At 50.7% G+C, this 19,218-nt stretch overlaps 1 protein-coding gene and 1 long non-coding RNA gene across 3 annotated transcripts in view; both read left to right on the top strand.

The window, feature by feature from the left end:
- The window catches only part of LOC122382415, a 47,186-nt gene that overhangs the window by 7,581 nt on the left and 20,387 nt on the right, over nucleotides 1-19,218 (top strand). The gene's annotated exons all lie outside the window — the stretch shown is intronic.
- On the top strand, nucleotides 3,589-8,767 carry LOC122382416. The gene is made up of 3 exons (XR_006256679.1): nucleotides 3,589-5,179; nucleotides 5,605-5,735; nucleotides 8,335-8,767. It is a non-coding gene; the product is annotated as an uncharacterized LOC122382416 (long non-coding RNA).

The raw sequence follows: 19,218 nt of genomic DNA, 5'->3' as shown, positions 1-19,218 counted from the left end.
TCCACTGCGACGGTCCCAGCGCCGCCTCCGGCGCCGTCAGGAAGTTAAAACGCGAAGCGTAGTTAAAACGAAGCTCTTTTGCATTCATGTGAAAGTAGGAATGTTTTCCTACATGTTGGCAAAGTTTCCAGCGCTCCATTATAAAATTTCGCTACTTTACAGACGTCGAAAACAAGTCCTGCATTTTTCGTCCTCCAAAAATGTGCGGGTAGCACCGCCACCGATGGTGGTGTTATCCACAGATCGGCCTTACGGTGACAACTGACAGCCGCCCTTGGTAGCGTTACTGCTGTCTGAAATAGTAACTCATACTCATTTAACCCTCGCATGTGTAGGGGGGGGGTCGGATGGACCCCCCCCCCCATTGTTTTTCGCGAATAACTCGCGTAAAAAGCGGCAGATCGCGACGAAACTTTCAGTACCCTCGCATTGATCAATTTTACACCTACCCTGAAAATTTCATGACCCTGACCCAAATGACCTTTGACCTGTGACCTCTTTTCCGAGACCATGTTTGGCCGAAATCGCGATTCCGCGTATGTCGGCTCGCACTAGCCGCGTGTTTGCAAGCTTTTCGTGGTTTCAAACGTTCAAACATGTGATTTGATGTTACTCCCGTGTGTGTCAAGGTCACCTGAAGGTCAGGTCAGGTCATTGACCTTTGGTGACCTCGGGTGACCTCGGGTCACTTTTTCGAGTTTTACATGTTTCTAGGCTAGTTTTTGGAGCTGAATTCGAATTTAGCAACCATTTGAACATTTACGAAGTAGTTTTGGTGACTTCGTAACATGTTACGAAGCTGTCAGAGGCGGTTGACACGTACTACGAATACCCGTCACGACGCCTACTGGTTGACCTGACCTGACCTGACCCGAACAGGTCTAAATGCTTCAAGACATCATCTGTGATCAAAACTAACACGATATTCGTGATCAGCACCCCGAAAAACCCCTTAGCAGCCACACTTTACGACTTTCTAACAGGTCCCGATTTTCCCGACTTTGGGTCATTGACCTGACCTGGAAGGTCAACCAATGACCTAGGACCTTAAAATTGGGTATCATCGGCTTCCTCTCGTCACGGGCAACACGCTCGTTTTTTCCGCGAAGCTCTAGCTCGATCAGGGGCCAAACGGCAAGGGGGGGGGGGTCCAACCGACCCCCCCCCCCCTACACATTAGAAGCTGGCAAACGCCGCACACATGCGAGGGTTAAGACACACAAGAGTTGGTTGTTAGTTTGTCACAGATCAGACTGTTTGGTGCGGACAATATGCATACAAAGCCTGGCAAATTCACGCTTATTTCGAAACATCCAGTGAAGTCGAACGTGAGGTTAAAAAACAGACGACGTTTGCGGCCTAACTAAAGCTCTTCTCCGAGCTGAGTGAGTCATCATTGCGGCTTTATCCATTTTGCCACCCCTTGGGGTAGCACCGCCGAGCATGGCGGTGTTACCCCACTGTAGTGTAGTACCCCTCCCCGGGCCCGCCGTGGGCTGGCAGCGGCGGCCGGAGCCGGTCCGACCTTTAGCCGGCTGGGTCAGGTAACCGGGACGGCCGCGCCGCGGCGCCGCGCCCGGGCCGGCCGGGAGACGGAGTCGGGTGCCCGCCGGCGAGCCGTCGGCAAGGGCGCGGAGCACATTAGTCGAGTTGAATGTTCACTGTTCAGTCTTGAGTGCGAGTGATGTATGTGTGAGTGCAATACACTACAAGTGGCGACAAGAGGCTGAGATAAGCGGACTGCATTCAAGACGACATGTTCCAGTCACCGGCGCCACCGGAGTTCCTGTCGCGGCCGGGACAGCGTCCTGGGAGCTGGCGACAATGGTACGAGGACTTCCTGGTCTTCGCTGAGGCCAGCGGGTGGTTGGACTGGACGGACGGTCGTCGGACAGCGTTCCTGTTGACAGCAGTCGGAGCGGAGGCACGTCGACTCTACCGAGCTGCTGCTTCAGCTACCAAGCAGGAGAACATCGAACCTGGAGTAAGTGACACTGACGCCGGCGGCGCTGGTGCTGTAATTGTGTCTCAGTTCGATGCTGCTGTAGCTGTTTTCAAGAAACTGTTTGAGAGCGATTCTGATGTTCGTTCTGCTCGCTTGAAATTCCGGAAATGCACCCAAGGCCCTGATGAGTCATGTGTGATTTTCCTGGCCAACCTCCGCGAGGCAGTGGCCTGTTGCAGTTATGGTGCTCTGACTGACGACATACTGCGTGATCAGTTTATCGAGGGTTGTCGCTCTGACCAGCTTCGTGACAAGCTGATAATGATTGATGACCTATCTCTCTCCAAGCTAGAGGCTGTGGCCGAGGCCCACGACCGGGGCTTGCAGCGAAAAGCTCTACTGCACGACTCATCTGCCGGTGCGACTTCACCTTCAGCTCCTGCGGTGGAGGTGGCGTATACTGGGCAGCGGCGCAGCACGAGCCGCAGTGACTCAGCGCGTAAGCAGACGCAGCGTCAGCCTCCTGTGAAGAAGTCAGGTACGTGTCGTGCCTGTGGTCGACCGGGTCACTGGGCAAATGACAAGGAGTGCAGAGCGAGGAACCTGAAATGTTTCAAGTGTAACACTGTCGGACACTTAAGCAAGTGTTGTCCTCGTTCTAACAAGACCGGTGCTGTTGACAATGTGCAGATTTTGTCCGTGTCTGCTAAGGATGACGTATGTCCGGTCGTTCAGACAGTGTCGTGCCCGTACTATGATGCCTTCATTGAGATGAAGCGTGTCAGGATGCTGGTTGACACCGGCTCGGCGGTCAGCATCGTCCCAGCGAGGACGTACTGGCAGCTCTTCAGTCACGTCCCTCTCCGTCCTGCGGGTAAGCTCGCCCAGTGGAACGGCAGCGGCATTAAGGTGCTGGGTAAGATGTCAGCTGACGTCACAGGACCGGACCAGCTCTCCGTTCCAGCGGAACTGTACGTGGCGGTGGGTGATGTACCGATCATGGGCCGTGATCTCCAGCATCAGCTCGGAGTCACGGTGAGCCGTGGCAGTGTCGTCTGCCAGGTGAAGCAGGATCAGGTGCTGCCAGCCATCAAGGGATTCGTCCACAAGGTGCGTCTGATTCCCGGAGCTGTGCCCAGCGCGCCACACCTGAGGACTCTACCGTACGCTGTGAGGCAGGAGGTCAGTGACCATCTGGAGTCCCTGGAAGCCCAAGGAGTCATCGAGAAGGTACCCTGTGGCTCTTCGCCCTGGTTGTCTCCGATTGTCGTGGTCCGGAAGCGAGGAGGTGAGGGCCTGAGGATCTGCACTGAAAAAAAATTTTACTCAGGCCAGGCATTACTCAGTAATAACTCATGAAGAAACTCAGTGAATAAGATAGTGCACTGAAAAAAAAAGTTTACTCAAGTAAGGCAAACTAACGAAAACACTCAGGTTGAAACTCACGTATTGTGTGTGCATGAGTAGCAATACGCAGCATTCACCAACACACTTTGGTAATCATGTGCAAATGTTACTCAGGAACATGAGCATACTCATCGATGCTATAGTATTTATGCACATGATCGTGGCTAATGGTGAGTACTCCTGCTGTTAGTACGAAATTCCGGCCTCTGATTGGTCAATCTAGTGCGCATGCTCGAACAGCAGCGTCGTCTCCCCCGCCAGTTCCGCCATTGCGCCGCCCGCCGCGCGTTGTATATTGGCGTCTGTTTGTGGATTGTTAGGAGGAAGATATTGATATGGGTGAGTTGATTTGTTGAAGAATGAACTAGTTTTTTGTTGCTATACTTGGAATATTCAACTGTGATACATTCTTTGCATGCCAAACTGCTTCGGATGCCCTCCTGATGTGGGGGCATCGTTTTATGTATTCGACCAAAAATGTCCAAAACCTATCGTGGTTCCTTCGGAAGTATATATTCCAAACACCGGTGGAAGATGCGCAACCCGGCCTGCGGGCGGTGGAACAGGCTCAGGATTTGGAGAAGCAATGATGACGACCGACTGGTGGGTGATGTGGATGGCCTGATGTTGATTACGAGTGGGCCGCAGGGACCAAGGTAGATCCCAGGTGGGCAGGATGGGCCAGACCGACGACCGATTGGTGGATGATGTGGATGGCCTGATGTTGATAACGGGTGGTTCGCAGGGACCCAGGTAGATCCCAGGTGGGCAGGATGGGCCAGACCGACGACCGACTGGTGGATGATGTGGATGGCCTGTCACTGCAATACACGTTTATTTCTGAACCGAATTTATGCCTGGCCTCGGAAATGCGTTGGTACGGTGGTTGGTAAGAGCGGTGAGCATTGCCTGAGTAACATCGTTGGTTGGGTTGCTAAATCAAATGAGTATCGATATTGGTAACGTGAGTAATGAAGTTGGTAGGGTGAGTTCTAACGTGAGTAATGACGTTCGTAGGGTGGATAGTGCATGAGTACGGTCGTTACTGTGGTGAGTATTGCATTAGTAACTCAAGTATAAAAACTCACCCTGTTACCAACATTACCTTAGTAGGGCCTTAGTATTACCTTAGTTTTGCACTGAGTACAGTGAGTATTACGTTAGTGAGTATTGACAACTCAGTTTACCTGAGTACTTTTTTCTTTCAGTGTGGTGCTCACTTATTGGCTGATCTAACTCACATCACCAGGGTGACTTCGTTATGCGTGAGTTCTGAGTGCTTAGTTTCGTGAATTCGAACTGAGTCGGAAATGAGTTTTGCTTGGGCAAATCTAGTTTCCTGCGCAATGCATGAGTTCTTGCGAATTCATGTGCAGTTGTGCGTGAGGTACCCCCGGCTTGAAGATGCGCGCATGCGCGGCAGGGTGAGTTTCCTGCGTGATGCGTGAGTTCGCGTGATGAGTATTATAGCCGTTGCGTTCGAAAACCGCGGCGCGCGCTTCAGTCCGTTGTGGCGCGGTGACTCGCGTAGTTCACGTTGAATTGTTGAGGGCTGAGGCTATTGTGAAATTGTGCAGGAAAGTGCAGGAGCGGGGAAGGCGTGCAGCGAAGGATGGGTAAGTTATCTGTGAATAACTCGGTGATTGTCGATGAAGCTTTTATCAATCGCATGCGCCGCGGAGAACAGGGAGGTGAACTGATGGACCAGCAGACATTCCCCGCCGGCGTCAGGAGGTCGGTGCAAACCAAGGTGCAAACCGTGAACGGCGGAGAAGATCGATCGAGAACCTGAGGGATACCTACCCGGCATAGTTCGAGAAAGAAGAGGTGAGTTATGTTATCTTTAAATTAAAAAACATGTTTGTGGGGTAATGTTGTCCTTATCCTAAAAGAACGTTCATTTGACCCTTTTTACTTCTTTAAACAAGAGCTCCGTCACGACCCGATGTTTTTTTTGGGGGGGGGGCGAAGGTTGTTTGAAGTCGATTCTTTCCATGCAGCACCCATAGGCACAATGTTAAAAATGTAAAATATTGGGGGACACGTCCCCCGTACCCTCCCCCCCCCCCCCCCCGGTGGTGGAGCCCATGGTCTTAACTCCGCTCGCTGAATCGTTTAAGATTTTTTTGTCTCGTTTGTGCTTATTATTTTTCCGACTGTTATTATTTTTTCCGACTGTTTTTTTTTAATGCCTACACACATATTTTCGTACACTATTCGATTTCAGCGAGCATTTTCAACCTTTCTTACAGTTCTGGCGCGAGTTCGACCGGGTGGTGGTTGCTCAGCCGGCTCGGAGCCGGCACTGACCACTACGAGGCCTCGATGCAGCGGCTTAAATCATGGCTAAGCCGAGTTCAGGCGGCATGCTTCAGCACAAAAGGTTTGTGCTTCATTATCTGTTCATTTTTACACAATAAAATAAGGAAAAGCAACGTAACTAGCAATTAAGTATGTGAACGTGCTTCAATATTATACATACATGCATCAATACAAACATTAATTGCGTGTATCATTTGTACATTAACTGATGAAGATTATTATTATCCACTGATTATTATTAAGATTATACAATATTATATATATATATATATATATATATATATATATATATATATATATATATATATATATATATATATATATATATATTAGATTATTAGATACCGCGGCGAGACGCGTTTGGACGTGACATAATTATTTCCATTATTGTTAAGTATAACACATTTTATGTGATTGTTTCAAGTTGATTTTAATATTGGACGCCCATGGAAGTGTTTTGCGAGACTAAAACCCGTCTGTTAAGGTGACCATCCCACCTTGACCCGCGCTGTGCTGGGTGGCGTTTTACGCCCCCCCCCCCCCCGCCCCCTCAGGTTTTTCGCGGATATCTAAGAACGGCGTCGCGCAGCGCCACCATTTTCGGCACACCTGCTCATACATTTTTTTCTGCATATGGAAGAAATTTTAGACCCAGGTCGTTCAAGGTCAGGTCACGTCAAATGACTTAACATCAGAATTTTTTTTTTCAATGGTCGCTGACGATCGCACCGTTCGCAACGTGCCATGGAAACCGTTCGATATTTTTGTCATTTTTGCTAAGAGAATTCACCGCTCGATTTCACACCAGTTTGAGGTAAAATGTCAAAAAAAAATATCGAACGGATTTCATTTTATAGCGTTTTTGATACTGTCCCATGTCTCAAGTATCAACCTTACGGCATGTATAAAATATATTTGCTAGTGCAATAAAACACCTCATATGTGTTCAGCTTGACGGTTTGGATCGACTGATATGCAACATGACCTGGTCAGATCAACCTGAGGTCAAGTTTTAAAAATGGCCTTTCAAGGTCTAATTATAGTTCATTCGTCCCGACGAGAGGAACACTATGCTAACGGCAAAATAAATGTCGTGACTCTTAAAGGGACCCTCCCACCTTAACATTAGTTTTGAGTTGAGATAGCCAAGTTTGCGGCCAGGCTCAGAAACCACCATTTATCCTGGTCGCAACCCCCGCAGCTTTATGGTGTTCAAGAAATTTCTTCCCTTTACTTGCAGGGTGGGACCAGCGTGGTCCCTATCTCTTAACCATTACGGGAATCTGATGACGTCATCAGGCTTTCGAACGTCCGTTAAATGTTTGACTAAAACGTTTTGTAGCACGCGGTGGTATATGCTGCGTTGCGCGCAACAAATGCCGCACTTTTAAATAAAGTCGCTAGGAACAGCGGAGATCCCAAAAAGTAAACAAAAGTAAAAGTCTAATATCTTGAAAACCGGTGAATATTTTTCGGTGAAATTTGGTAGATATTCGTTTTCGCTCTTTCTGAACCGAGCGACATCACTTTCATGCCAATTCATAAACTTTTTTGAAGGTGGGAGGGTCCCTTTAAGTGGAAAGTATTACAGAAAACATTTTCGTAAAAACGGCTTTTTAGAGTTTTTGTTCTCTGGAGTCTTAATTGTTGACCTGAGGTCAAATCTGAGATCAAACGCCAGCAAAAAAAAACGTCGAAAGGGCTTTTGACTGCATTTTTCCGCGGGCAGCTCTTTTGGTTCCGAGTTAAGCACCAGTTTTTCGAAAATATTGAAATAAGCAAAATTTGGCCTTTCCTGACCAAGAGAATTCACCGCTCGATTTCACAGCAGTTTGAGGTAAAATGTCAAAAAAATATCGAACGGATTTCATTTTATAGCGTTTTTGATACTGTCCCATGTCTCAAGTATCAACCTTACGGCATGTATAAAATATATTTGCTAGTGCAATCAAACACCTCATATGTGTTCAGCTTGACGGTTTGGATCGACTGATATGCAACATGACCTGGTCAGATCAACCTGAGGTCAAGTTTTAAAAATGGCCTTTCAAGGTCTAATTATAGTTCATTCGTCCCGACGAGAGGAACACTATGCTAACGGCAAAATAAATGTCGTGACTCTTGAGTGGAAAGTATTACAGAAAACATTTTCGTAAAAACGGCTTTTTAGAGTTTTTGTTCTCTGGAGGCTTAATTGTTGACCTGAGGTCAAATCTGAGATCAAACGCCAGAAAAAAAACGTCGAAAGGGCTTTTGACTGCATTTTTCCGCGGGCAGCTCTTTTGGTTCCGAGTTAAGCACCAGTTTTTCGAAAATATTGAAATAAGCAAAATTTGGCCTTTCTTGACCTCTGGTGACCTGGCACTTGACTTGACCTTAAAAATTACCCAAGTATTTCCTTAAACATCTTTTTTGCTTTTTCGAATGCCGCTTACTGCGTGTCGCTACGTGGCCCAACAGCCGAGTTAGAAGAGGGGACGTGAAGACGACCCCTCCCCCCCCCCCAGTACATCACGGTAAACTCAGAGCACCAGCACGGCGCGGTTTAACATTAATTTTGAGCTGAAGTTACTTGATAACTTTTGATATTTCAATCAACTTGCATGCCCTATAACTTCCGTTTGGCAAAAGAAAATCTGACTTTTTTATTGTGTTTTCAGGGAACGGCCCATTGAGCCTCCTCTGCATCTTGGCGGAGAAGGCGTCAGTGGTGGCGTACACGGGTGACGAAAATTTGGATCACCCCCATCATAACAAGTCCGAAGGAAACGAACGGTGCCGCCTCATCGTGGAGCGAACGGAAGTCTTGTGGGGATCCATGGTTTGGAAGGGAGTCTTTTGCTGTGGGCGACGGCGCACTTTGTGCTCAATCAACAAACGGCGCACAAAGTGCGAAACACGCTGTGGTTTGTGTGTATCCATGTGCTCCACACACCATTCAATGCTGAGCGCCAGCCACCTGTAGCCGCGAAGACTGAGGTCGAGAAGCTGGCAAAAGAGTGAAGCTGAGCTGACGTGGAGTCGATCCCTCCCCCGACGCAGTTTGGCGTGTGTCAGAATTGAAATACAGCGCAATGCGACCGTTTCTACAAACATATATTTCTTGTAAGGGCTGGGGCGAATAGTGCAAGACTAGACGTTGGTCGGGCATGGTATAATACAGATATGTATGCTGGTTTTGGGCAATGATTCGTTATACATATATTGGCCAATCCCAATATATAGACTAGCTGCCTGGTAGTGGCTGTTGTATCAGCATCATGCATGCATATTGCATAATGCTGATGCGGCAGCTGTCATCATGGGCGGCGAGCCTATACATTGGCTTGAGCGGCGCCTGAGTAACACCCGAGTATCGCATGAGTTATCGATATGAGTACGTCCTGAGTACAGCCCTAGTTTTCACTGAATAACCGATGAGTTCCACCTGAGTTATGGCCGTACTACCACCTGAGTTATACATTAGTACCAGCTGAGTTACATGTGAGTTACTTCCTAGTTTTTCATGAGTAATGACTTACTATTACCTGAGTTTGGCCTGAGTTGTCTGAGTAGGACATGAGTTACGCATGAGTACTTAATGACTGTTATCTGAGTTTTACCATCGGACAAAATGGCAACTCACTTTGTTACTCACATGCTACTCACTTGCAATGAGTTTTGCCCGAGTTTTACCTGCGTTCCGCCCTGAGTTTTACCTGAGTACGCGGATTTAGAGTGAGTTTTACCATTGGACAAAATGGCAACTCAGTCATTACTCAGAAAAGTGAGTAAATTTTTTTTCAGTGTGTCTCGATCTGACGGCGGTGAACAAAGCCATTGTCGCAAACGGCTACCCCATCCCTCCGATGCAGGAGATGCTGGACAAGCTCCGAGGTGCCAAGGTGATGTCCAAGCTCGACATGAAGTCAGCCTATCATCAACTGGAGCTGCACGAGGAGTCCAGGAACCTCACTGCTTTCGTGCATGAGGGTCAGACCTGGAGGTACAAGCGGTGCTGCTTTGGGCTCAAAAGTCTTCCGCAGTGTTTCCAGAAGCTCATGGAGACTGTTCTGCAAGGCATCCCTGGTGTTCAAGTCTACCTGGATGACGTACTGGTCACAGCGCCCACCCGTGCAGAGCACGACGCGAGGCTCAGCACCGTCATGAAGCGGCTGAAGGACTACGACATCACGCTGAACAGGGATAAGTGTCTGCTGGGTGTTGTGTCGCTGGAGTTCCTGGGGTTCGTCGTGTCGGAGCGTGGGATCGAAATCTCACCAGATCGGGTCCAAGGTCTTCGAGACATGGGACAACCCCAGAACACCAAGGAGCTCCAGGCGGCACTGGGGTCCCTCGCGTTCTACAGCAAGTTCGTTCCCAACTTCAGCTCTCGGGTAGAACCTCAGCGGCAGCCGCTGAGGACAGACGCCCCAGCCTTCCGGTGGACGGAGGAGATGACAGCTGCGCTGGAGGATGTGAAGTCGGCGATCCTGAACTCGTCTGCGCTGGCACCGTTCGACCCCAGTCTGCAGACGTTCGTCACGACCGACGCCAGCGACGTTGGTCTCGGGGCCGTTCTCTCACAGATCCACCCAGACGGAGAGAGAGTGGTGGCATTCGCCTCCAGCACGCTCAGCGCAGCACAGCGCAAGTACAGCGTAACTGACAGAGAGGGCCTGGCATGCGTCTGGGCGTGTCAGAAGTGGCACAAGTACCTGTGGGGCAAGGAGTTCGTTTTGGGGACGGACCACGCTGCCCTTCGCTCTCTGCTGTCTGCCAAGGGCATCGGTCGGGCCAGTATGCGAATGTCTCGCTGGGCCGTCAAGCTGATGAACTATGCGTTTCAGGTTCAGCACATCGAGGGGAAGTTGAACCAGGCTGATGGCATCTCACGCCTTCCCGGCAGTCATGGGGTTGCAGAAGACGAGGACCAGCTGGTCGCAGCCCTGGAGGAGATGATGCCGGCGGTGAGCAGCGCTGATATCGCCGCAGCAGGCCTTGAAGATGATGAGGTCAAGGCGCTGATCTCGCAGATCCCACAGCGCTGGCCGTCGAAACTGAGGGAGGTGCCGCCTGTGCTGAAGCCCTACTTCAGGTACAGGAACGAGCTGAGCATCGAGAAGGGTGTGGTGTTCAGAGGTGAGAGGATACTTGTTCCTTCTGCCCTCAGAACCCGCGTGGTGACAGTTGCCCACGAAAGCCATCCCGGGATAGTGCGCACGAAGCAGCGTCTGCGCGCAGTCTTCTGGTGGCCAGGGATGGACGGCGAGGTGGAGACAGCCGTCAAGAACTGTCCCACCTGCTCTGTTGCGGACAAGTCGACCAAGACGTCCAGGACGCCTCTCATCCCGGTCTCGCTGCCTACTGCGCCGTGGGACAAGGTGGGAGTGGACTTCATTGGTCCGATGCAGGGTCCGGCAAATCAGAGGTACGGCATAGTGCTCACAGACTACTACTCCAAGTGGCCGGAGGTGGCGTTTGTATCAGAGCCAAGTACAGACGCCGTGATTGAATTCCTGACGTCAGTGGCGACCAGAGAAGGCTGGCCGATAGAGCTGGTGAGTGATAATGGAACCCATTTCACGTCAGCACGGTTTGCATCGTTCTTGCAGGCTAACGGGATCAAACACATCAAGGTGTCCCCGTATCATCCAGCAGGTTCCGGAGCTGTGGAACGCTTCAACCGCAGTCTGAAGTCTGCCATCCAGATAGGTGAGCAGCAGAAGGCAGACAGGCGGCGGCACGTTCAGCAGTTCCTGATGGTGTACCGGGCGACGCCGCACGCCACGACGGGACGCAGCCCGTCAGAGCTGCTGCACGGACGCCAGCTGCGGACGTCACTGGAGAACGCCGTGGTGCAGAGCAGTGACTGCAGAGGTGACGGCGCCATCCAACAGCACGTCCGGAAGAAGCAGCGAAAGATGAAGCGGTATCATGACCGAACGGCAAGGAAGCCCGACATAAAGGTAGGCGATCTCGTTCGCTATCGCCTGATGCCAAGGCCGCGCAAGGGAAAACCTCGGTTTTCCAAGCCATGTGTCGTCACCGCACAGCGTGGTCCCGTGTCGTTCGAGCTGGAGGGTGGCATCAGAGTCCATGCCGAGCGACTCTCCCCGTGTCATACATCTGTCCGCCGGCCTGACGTTCCCGGAGGAGGCGGGCGAGAACAGGCTGACGAGCCTGATCTGCTTCCTGACGACGCCGGCGGCGGCGCCGAGACTGTCGGCGTGGAGACAGCCCAGAGAAGAGAGGCTGTCGGGCCTGACCAGCTTCTTATAGCTTACCAGCTTATATATATATATAAGCTGGGCCTGACCAGCTGACCAGCCGGGCCTGACCAGCTTATATATATATATATATATATATATATATATATATATATATATATATATATATATATATATATATAATATTGTATAATCTTAATAATAATCAGTGGATAATAATAATCTTCATCAGTTAATGTACAAATGATACACGCAATTAATGTTTGTATTGATGCATGTATGTATAATATTGAAGCACGTTCACATACTTAATTGCTAGTTACGTTGCTTTTCCTTATTTTATTGTGTAAAAATGAACAGATAATGAAGCACAAACCTTTTGTGCTGAAGCATGCCGCCTGAACTCGGCTTAGCCATGATTTAAGCCGCTGCATCGAGGCCTCGTAGTGGTCAGTGCCGGCTCCGAGCCGGCTGAGCAACCACCACCCGGTCGAACTCGCGCCAGAACTGTAAGAAAGGTTGAAAATGCTCGCTGAAATCGAATAGTGTACGAAAATATGTGTGTAGGCATTAAAAAAAACAGTCGGAAAAAATAATAACAGTCGGAAAAATAATAAGCACAAACGAGACAAAAAAATCTTAAACGATTCAGCGAGCGGAGTTAAGACCATGGGCTCCACCACCGGGGGGGGGGGGGGGGGAGGGTACGGGGGACGTGTCCCCCAATATTTTACATTTTTAACATTGTGCCTATGGGTGCTGCATGGAAAGAATCGACTTCAAACAACCTTCGCCCCCCCCCCCCCAAAAAAAACATCGGGTCGTGACGGAGCTCTTGTTTAAAGAAGTAAAAAGGGTCAAATGAACGTTCTTTTAGGATAAGGACAACATTACCCCACAAACATGTTTTTTAATTTAAAGATAACATAACTCACCTCTTCTTTCTCGAACTATGCCGGGTAGGTATCCCTCAGGTTCTCGATCGATCTTCTCCGCCGTTCACGGTTTGCACCTTGGTTTGCACCGACCTCCTGACGCCGGCGGGGAATGTCTGCTGGTCCATCAGTTCACCTCCCTGTTCTCCGCGGCGCATGCGATTGATAAAAGCTTCATCGACAATCACCGAGTTATTCACAGATAACTTACCCATCCTTCGCTGCACGCCTTCCCCGCTCCTGCACTTTCCTGCACAATTTCACAATAGCCTCAGCCCTCAACAATTCAACGTGAACTACGCGAGTCACCGCGCCACAACGGACTGAAGCGCGCGCCGCGGTTTTCGAACGCAACGGCTATAATACTCATCACGCGAACTCACGCATCACGCAGGAAACTCACCCTGCCGCGCATGCGCGCATCTTCAAGCCGGGGGTACCTCACGCACAACTGCACATGAATTCGCAAGAACTCATGCATTGCGCAGGAAACTAGATTTGCCCAAGCAAAACTCATTTCCGACTCAGTTCGAATTCACGAAACTAAGCACTCAGAACTCACGCATAACGAAGTCACCCTGGTGATGTGAGTTAGATCAGCCAATAAGTGAGCACCACACTGAAAGAAAAAAGTACTCAGGTAAACTGAGTTGTCAATACTCACTAACGTAATACTCACTGTACTCAGTGCAAAACTAAGGTAATACTAAGGCCCTACTAAGGTAATGTTGGTAACAGGGTGAGTTTTTATACTTGAGTTACTAATGCAATACTCACCACAGTAACGACCGTACTCATGCACTATCCACCCTACGAACGTCATTACTCACGTTAGAACTCACCCTACCAACTTCATTACTCACGTTACCAATATCGATACTCATTTGATTTAGCAACCCAACCAACGATGTTACTCAGGCAATGCTCACCGCTCTTACCAACCACCGTACCAACGCATTTCCGAGGCCAGGCATAAATTCGGTTCAGAAATAAACGTGTATTGCAGTGACAGGCCATCCACATCATCCACCAGTCGGTCGTCGGTCTGGCCCATCCTGCCCACCTGGGATCTACCTGGGTCCCTGCGAACCACCCGTTATCAACATCAGGCCATCCACATCATCCACCAATCGGTCGTCGGTCTGGCCCATCCTGCCCACCTGGGATCTACCTTGGTCCCTGCGGCCCACTCGTAATCAACATCAGGCCATCCACATCACCCACCAGTCGGTCGTCATCATTGCTTCTCCAAATCCTGAGCCTGTTCCACCGCCCGCAGGCCGGGTTGCGCATCTTCCACCGGTGTTTGGAATATATACTTCCGAAGGAACCACGATAGGTTTTGGACATTTTTGGTCGAATACATAAAACGATGCCCCCACATCAGGAGGGCATCCGAAGCAGTTTGGCATGCAAAGAATGTATCACAGTTGAATATTCCAAGTATAGCAACAAAAAACTAGTTCATTCTTCAACAAATCAACTCACCCATATCAATATCTTCCTCCTAACAATCCACAAACAGACGCCAATACACAACGCGCGGCGGGCGGCGCAATGGCGGAACTGGCGGGGGAGACGACGCTGCTGTTCGAGCATGCGCACTAGATTGACCAATCAGAGGCCGGAATTTCGTACTAACAGCAGGAGTACTCACCATTAGCCACGATCATGTGCATAAATACTATAGCATCGATGAGTATGCTCATGTTCCTGAGTAACATTTGCACATGATTACCAAAGTGTGTTGGTGAATGCTGCGTATTGCTACTCATGCACACACAATACGTGAGTTTCAACCTGAGTGTTTTCGTTAGTTTGCCTTACTTGAGTAAACTTTTTTTTTCAGTGCACTATCTTATTCACTGAGTTTCTTCATGAGTTATTACTGAGTAATGCCTGGCCTGAGTAAAATTTTTTTTCAGTGCAGATCCTCAGGCCCTCACCTCCTCGCTTCCGGACCACGACAATCGGAGACAACCAGGGCGAAGAGCCACAGGGTACCTTCTCGATGACTCCTTGGGCTTCCAGGGACTCCAGATGGTCACTGACCTCCTGCCTCACAGCGTACGGTAGAGTCCTCAGGTGTGGCGCGCTGGGCACAGCTCCGGGAATCAGACGCACCTTGTGGACGAATCCCTTGATGGCTGGCAGCACCTGATCCTGCTTCACCTGGCAGACGACACTGCCACGGCTCACCGTGACTCCGAGCTGATGCTGGAGATCACGGCCCATGATCGGTACATCACCCACCGCCACGTACAGTTCCGCTGGAACGGAGAGCTGGTCCGGTCCTGTGACGTCAGCTGACATCTTACCCAGCACCTTAATGCCGCTGCCGTTCCACTGGGCGAGCTTACCCGCAGGACGGAGAGGGACGTGACTGAAGAGCTGCCAGTACGTCCTCGCTGGGACGATGCTGACCGCCGAGCCGGTGTCAACCAGCATCCTGACACGCTTCATCTCAATGAAGGCATCATAGTACGGGCACGACACTGTCTGAACGACCGGACATACGTCATCCTTAGCAGACACGGACAAAATCTGCACATTGTCAACAGCACCGGTCTTGTTAGAACGAGGACAACACTTGCTTAAGTGTCCGACAGTGTTACACTTGAAACATTTCAGGTTCCTCGCTCTGCACTCCTTGTCATTTGCCCAGTGACCCGGTCGACCACAGGCACGACACGTACCTGACTTCTTCACAGGAGGCTGACGCTGCGTCTGCTTACGCGCTGAGTCACTGCGGCTCGTGCTGCGCCGCTGCCCAGTATACGCCACCTCCACCGCAGGAGCTGAAGGTGAAGTCGCACCGGCAGATGAGTCGTGCAGTAGAGCTTTTCGCTGCAAGCCCCGGTCGTGGGCCTCGGCCACAGCCTCTAGCTTGGAGAGAGATAGGTCATCAATCATTATCAGCTTGTCACGAAGCTGGTCAGAGCGACAACCCTCGATAAACTGATCACGCAGTATGTCGTCAGTCAGAGCACCATAACTGCAACAGGCCACTGCCTCGCGGAGGTTGGCCAGGAAAATCACACATGACTCATCAGGGCCTTGGGTGCATTTCCGGAATTTCAAGCGAGCAGAACGAACATCAGAATCGCTCTCAAACAGTTTCTTGAAAACAGCTACAGCAGCATCGAACTGAGACACAATTACAGCACCAGCGCCGCCGGCGTCAGTGTCACTTACTCCAGGTTCGATGTTCTCCTGCTTGGTAGCTGAAGCAGCAGCTCGGTAGAGTCGACGTGCCTCCGCTCCGACTGCTGTCAACAGGAACGCTGTCCGACGACCGTCCGTCCAGTCCAACCACCCGCTGGCCTCAGCGAAGACCAGGAAGTCCTCGTACCATTGTCGCCAGCTCCCAGGACGCTGTCCCGGCCGCGACAGGAACTCCGGTGGCGCCGGTGACTGGAACATGTCGTCTTGAATGCAGTCCGCTTATCTCAGCCTCTTGTCGCCACTTGTAGTGTATTGCACTCACACATACATCACTCGCACTCAAGACTGAACAGTGAACATTCAACTCGACTAATGTGCTCCGCGCCCTTGCCGACGGCTCGCCGGCGGGCACCCGACTCCGTCTCCCGGCCGGCCCGGGCGCGGCGCCGCGGCGCGGCCGTCCCGGTTACCTGACCCAGCCGGCTAAAGGTCGGACCGGCTCCGGCCGCCGCTGCCAGCCCACGGCGGGCCCGGGGAGGGGTACTACACTACAGTGGGGTAACACCGCCATGCTCGGCGGTGCTACCCCAAGGGGTGGCAAAATGGATAAAGCCGCAATGATGACTCACTCAGCTCGGAGAAGAGCTTTAGTTAGGCCGCAAACGTCGTCTGTTTTTTAACCTCACGTTCGACTTCACTGGATGTTTCGAAATAAGCGTGAATTTGCCAGGCTTTGTATGCATATTGTCCGCACCAAACAGTCTGATCTGTGACAAACTAACAACCAACTCTTGTGTGTCTTAACCCTCGCATGTGTGCGGCGTTTGCCAGCTTCTAATGTGTAGGGGGGGGGGGGTCGGTTGGACCCCCCCCTTGCCGTTTGGCCCCTGATCGAGCTAGAGCTTCGCGGAAAAAACGAGCGTGTTGCCCGTGACGAGAGGAAGCCGATGATACCCAATTTTAAGGTCCTAGGTCATTGGTTGACCTTCCAGGTCAGGTCAATGACCCAAAGTCGGGAAAATCGGGACCTGTTAGAAAGTCGTAAAGTGTGGCTGCTAAGGGGTTTTTCGGGGTGCTGATCACGAATATCGTGTTAGTTTTGATCACAGATGATGTCTTGAAGCATTTAGACCTGGTCGGGTCAGGTCAGGTCAGGTCAACCAGTAGGCGTCGTGACGGGTATTCGTAGTACGTGTCAACCGCCTCTGACAGCTTCGTAACATGTTACGAAGTCACCAAAACTACTTCGTAAATGTTCAAATGGTTGCTAAATTCGAATTCAGCTCCAAAAACTAGCCTAGAAACATGTAAAACTCGAAAAAGTGACCCGAGGTCACCCGAGGTCACCAAAGGTCAATGACCTGACCTGACCTTCAGGTGACCTTGACACACACGGGAGTAACATCAAATCACATGTTTGAACGTTTGAAACCACGAAAAGCTTGCAAACACGCGGCTAGTGCGAGCCGACATACGCGGAATCGCGATTTCGGCCAAACATGGTCTCGGAAAAGAGGTCACAGGTCAAAGGTCATTTGGGTCAGGGTCATGAAATTTTCAGGGTAGGTGTAAAATTGATCAATGCGAGGGTACTGAAAGTTTCGTCGCGATCTGCCGCTTTTTACGCGAGTTATTCGCGAAAAACAATGGGGGGGGTCCATCCGACCCCCCCCCCTACACATGCGAGGGTTAAATGAGTATGAGTTACTATTTCAGACAGCAGTAACGCTACCAAGGGCGGCTGTCAGTTGTCACCGTAAGGCCGATCTGTGGATAACACCACCATCGGTGGCGGTGCTACCCGCACATTTTTGGAGGACGAAAAATGCAGGACTTGTTTTCGACGTCTGTAAAGTAGCGAAATTTTATAATGGAGCGCTGGAAACTTTGCCAACATGTAGGAAAACATTCCTACTTTCACATGAATGCAAAAGAGCTTCGTTTTAACTACGCATATCAGCTCGGTGAGCAGAAATGCTTAAGGTGGCGGTGCTCCCCCCGCTTCCCCTAATAAGCTGAGCTTCTATTCATTCTGTTGCAAGGCTATAAGCCATCATTTTTCGTCGAGAGCGGATGCGCTTAATTATGAGGCTCAACATGAGACCGCACATAATTATTTCTGCCATATCAATGAGCTGGGTTCGACGAAAGACTCCGCTGTGGAATATTGGTTTCATACGGACCGCTGCATTTCCGTAAGTGGCAATATCAGACGGAAGCGTCCGTGAGAGACCATTAACGCCCACGCTGAGCCTCACAAAGGGTCGAACATGCACCGGTAGCCGCGCGTCGCCCTGCGGAGCACCCTTGTCATTGTCGAGACAGGGGAAGGGCGTGTCGGGTCGGGGAAGGGGCGTGTCGGGACTAAGAAGGGGCGTGTCAGGACTGAGAAGGGGCGTGTCGGGACGGGGAGGGGGCGTGTCCGCCGCGGCTCAGTCACCCCGGCCGAGGCTATCCGCGTCGCCGGCCCGGCCCGGTGGAAGGCAACGCCCGCTGTCACTGGGGGCGTCGTGCATACCAAGCGCTGCTTCCGAATAGCGGGTAGGTCGCGGAAGGTGCAGGCTGATCTACACCAAAAAGCTGTTTGCAGGAGGGTCATCATAGAGTGCATTCTGGCATATTTAAGGTTCATCTTTTGTTCAGTAAGCATATATTTTTCAACTTGCACTACAAAGTGAGGTTTTGTATTTTTAATCTGAATCCCTAAATCACACAATGACTGACTGTCATCCTGCGCCGGACTGAGGGTCTCTGTCACCGTCCCCACACCGGACTGGTGGTCTCCGTCACCGCCCGGTCCAGAGGCGCGCCGTGCGCTGTGGGCTGTTGACACTGGCGACCCGGAGCGGCATTGTGTCACGGCTGTGACGGTGACGGGCGTGCCGTGACCCTGAGAGTGACGGCTCAGTGTCTGACGCCGGCCAGACGTCACTCAGTCGCTAAATGAGCGCCGGTGGGCCAAACGACGCCGTTAGTTGCGGGTGTGTCTGACAGTTATAGTTGGCGTGTCAAAAACAAACATCCCGACAGGCTCCTTGTTGACTTTTTCAGAAAAATATATTGGTGTAAAGAACGGTGGTAGAATTAGGCTCACATCTATTCTCGGTGCGGGTGAAGATATAAAATATTTGACTTTATAGTTCAAAAATTTATCTTCTTAGCACTGCTAAATGTAATTGGACTTAGGGCCAAGCATTCTTCACCATTAACATCATCATCATCATCATCATCATCA

This window comes from Amphibalanus amphitrite, unplaced genomic scaffold (genome assembly GCF_019059575.1).
Source record: "Amphibalanus amphitrite isolate SeventyFive unplaced genomic scaffold, NRLGWU_Aamphi_draft 000139F_arrow, whole genome shotgun sequence".
Taxonomy (NCBI): Eukaryota; Metazoa; Arthropoda; class Thecostraca; order Balanomorpha; family Balanidae; genus Amphibalanus; species Amphibalanus amphitrite.
This window is presented reverse-complemented; position numbering and strand designations above follow the sequence as displayed.